Here is a 4018-nt window from a genome sequence, read left to right as displayed (position 1 = left end):
TGTATTTATCAGTTCTTGAGCTAAGCGTATGAATCCTTCACCACTTACTACATTAAATGGTTGGAGGTCTGAGGTCTGATACACACATTAAAACACATTTTATCAGCACTGGAAGCTGAAACGCTTGACAAGCGTCGATTATCCTTGCATTTATATCTGTTCATTCCAGTTGTGTCTCCTTCGTAAACATACAATGCTCCACAGTTTCCATTTTGGCACTGAACGTAGCCAACTGGAAGATGTTATCTGTTTCAACAACCACCTGAAACAGTCGTAATAAACACCTTCATGTATGTTTCACGAAGACAATTTTTCTTTTCGTTTACGGACACAAACATATCAATTCATTAAAAAATTTCTACACAAACGAAGGGATTCGATTAATCAAATAGTATTACGTCTCGAATTTGGAAGCTTTATTCTGTATTTATTTAGTAATAACTGAAGGGCTTACTTTAAATTTTTCCCAGCTGGAGCTGCCACTCCTTACTCCCACTTTATTTATCAGAATGTACGTCCCATCATCAAGTTTCTTCAACACAACATTTTTTGTGATGGTAGTCACTGCACTGGTCCCGGTTCCGCAACCGCTCATGCTGAGTTTAGTCCCGTGACAGTTTACTGCCTACCGCTACGTTACGATAATGCGAGTCTCTCGGCCAGCGCGCGCTCTCGCAGTCTCGGGCCGGCACGTGTCCTATTCGACAATCCTCGTCTCAGCTCAGTTTCGTACCGTGACGTCAGTCATCCCCACCTGACGCGCCTGTGCCAGAGATAACGAGCCGCGTGCTCAGCGAGAAGCGAGAGAGACTGAGCAGCGTTTTGACGTGCTCCAGTGCATACTTATACAAAGCTCAGAATCAGAGCTAATAGATCTATAGACAGAAGAGTTCAATTCAGTGGCGAGACACTGGACACGCATTCTAGTACGGTGGTTCATATCCCCCTCTGGACATCGAGACTGCCATATTTTCTGTGGTTTTCGTAAGTCACCTGAGGCAATGCCGGCTTCTTTGAAACGACCTATTGCCTTCCACATCCTTGCCCAGTCCAACCTTGTGCCGTATCGACGTAGACGGGACGCTGAATTTTAATCTTCCATCTGTACACACGTTCAAAGCACTATCCAACAATATTTTTCGGGAAATGAAATTGAGCCGTGTTGGTGCTGTTTGTAGGTTTCCGCCCTCCGTTGAAGGCCAGGCGGTATCGTTTAGTTGCCATGGTTGCGGTTCTTAGTCTTCTTCTCGTGTTGGCTGGCGCCACTCGGTTGCACAAGCGTTGCCTGTCTGCTAGTTGCAGCAGTTGCGGTTATCGATATGTAGTGACGCCCTATCGTTGTTTTTCTGGGTCGTGTGAGTTGGCCAGTTCGGTTAGGGACTCAGGAGGAGGCAGGTCCGCTCAGTGCCAGAACACGTCGGGACCGCATAGACTTTAACGACGACCTCGTCGTAAACCGGATCCAGCAGGCTTTAAGATGAGTGCATTTCAACCCAAATAGGGAATCCTCCACTACTGTGGTATCTCGCGATTCTTCACTGACTTGGGTTCGCGTTGCTGCTCGTAGTGTCGCCGAGGCGAAGAGCAGCGAGTGGAGTGCTTGGGGAAGGCGATATGATTAGCTTTCCTCGACTTCTTATTACTATTTACTGTTTTCAACTTGTTACAATTTGTTAAGTTCAACAAGCGGTAATTTTTCTTGCCGCTAACGCCCCAGTTACCTGCCGTGGGGGTTAGTGTATGTAACGGCAGTGTACGTTTCCTCGCCTTGCCGCTGCTGTCCGATAAGGAGTATAGTATTGACAGCTTTCTTGATTGTAGGCCGGTTCCTGACTCTTCTACTCTGGTGGTAGTGATTCCTTTCTCGTTTCAGGCGCTCTGGGGACGTAGTGCAGACCGCCGGTTCCGGCTTTGTCGTATTGTTCCATCGTTGCATTTGGTTTATCGGGCGTCAGGTAGCTTCAGCAAGATTATCATTAGTCATTCGTTAGACTGCCGCTAGTGTTGTGAAGCGAATGCAACTCTCGGTTGCCTATCTCATCGCTGGCGAAAGTGTTTGTTGCCGGACCTTCTCAGAGGTCGATTCCAGGAGCACCGTCTGCGGCCCCTTGGTTCTTGTAAGACAGGTGTGTTCTAAAAGGAGGTCTGATGGCCAGTAGTTCAGTGTAACGCACCTTCAGCCCACGCCTTCTGCTGGTATAATCTGCCTCAGTACCCTTTAAGGAACTTATGTATTGGTCCTTGTGTTCATTTATTGCATTACAATACCTTTTAATACCTACATTAAAGGTTATATATGTCTAGTTAATAGTTATGGTCGCCTTCCGGAATAAATCTAGCAGTGTAGTGTTCAGTGGATGTTAAGCGTTGTGTTACAAAGTTTACCATCATCTTATTTCACCCGTTTGGTGATCAGTTGCTTGTTTTTTAATTAACCTTTGCTATTGTATTTGCTGTTTTACAGCAGGTTTTTCAATTTTTTATATTACTGCCGTTCCTTGAGTGTAAGGCCTTCAGCCGTGATTGTGGTCATTAGCCTTAAAATTCTAATTTGGTATTTGTATTGACGCTGTAAGCCTTTAAAACTTTATGTGCTGACATTCCTGACGTCTGATGCCTTCTGCTTTGTTTGTGGGGACTTGCCTTCAATATTTCAATACCTGTAATGTGTAAGTTGCTGCGAGTTTTAAACAATTCTTAATTTATTGCCATTCCTGAAGTGTAAGGCCTTCTGCCCAGATCACAGTGGCATGCTTTTAAAACATTATCTGCTGTATCTGTATTTAATGGTGATTTGCTAAATTGTAACTCGCTGAAAACACTATTATTTACACACCTGTTTTTTCCTTCATTAATTACTTGTGGTATTTTTATTTATTCTTGAGTCTGGAATTACTGGTTTAAAGTAAATTGTGTGTAACTGTAAAAGGCAACTAATGTTAACCGATTACGGCCCCGTCTACAATCGTAACCGAATCCTGCCTTCCCTTGACTACCAGGTCCCTACCTTTTGTACCCTTTATTAATGGAAGTGCTTTCGTTCCTCACATAAAGCGAAATCCCTACCTGTTTAACGTGATGTCTTCGAGCTACCAGTCAGTGCAAGTTGTAAGTTTACCCGTATTTAGGCGAGCGGTTCTGCCGTCTAGAACTGGTATGAAGTTAGGGCGAATTTGTAGCGCGGAGGAGGCTGCAGGGAGCAGCTGCCAGGCCGGGTGACCACTACAGCCATGCCCATATACAAAAGTGGTCAGCGCTTGCCCAGATACGGCTACAGCCCAATGATGGGAATTTGGACGAACATTCCTCTCTGATCAGAAGAACAGACGCTCTATCAGAAATGTCTAGAGGTAAGACAGTGAAATATGGCTGCTTACAATTCTCAGAAATTCTGTAATAAATCGCAGTTAGGTAATAAAACAAATCTGAAAACATCTGCGAACACAGAAAAATGGGGCACATCAGATAAAACAGTAACATTTTCAATAACTTAAAAAATTATAGAAGTTAATATTTAACAATTATTGATCACTTTCACAGGGAACTTTGGAAAAAAATAGCTTTTAAACACTTCACACTATTTCATGATGAGGACACTGACCTATAGCTATCATCCGTGAACGCTACGTACCTGAAATAAATATTTAATGTATTTCTCTACTCAAAATGTTTTACATTTTTTTCTTTACGCAAATGTTTGCCAGAACATCGTAGCCTACACAGTGACACAGAAAGCGAATACTAAATGAATACCTCATGTCTTATCATACATGTGTTGTTATTCAAGGTGTATCTTGTTTCTTTTGCCAGTAAATTTATTTAAATAACAGTTGCAACAGATGCTAAAAACCATGGAAATTTAAAAGCGATCAGTCCCATGTGTTAACTGAAAGAACCATTGAAAAGAGTGCCAAAAGATGCTTCTATTATGCAGACATAAGTAATTATTTAAACTATATGTATTTTACTGCATGGACGAGGGACATCAGGAAAATGTATTTGATGACAATGCACCGAA

The sequence above is a fragment of the Schistocerca nitens genome, chromosome 2 (genome assembly GCF_023898315.1).
Source record: "Schistocerca nitens isolate TAMUIC-IGC-003100 chromosome 2, iqSchNite1.1, whole genome shotgun sequence".
Lineage (NCBI taxonomy): Eukaryota > Metazoa > Arthropoda > Insecta > Orthoptera > Acrididae > Schistocerca > Schistocerca nitens.
The sequence above is the reverse complement of the archived record's forward strand: the minus strand, read 5'-3'. Positions refer to the sequence as shown.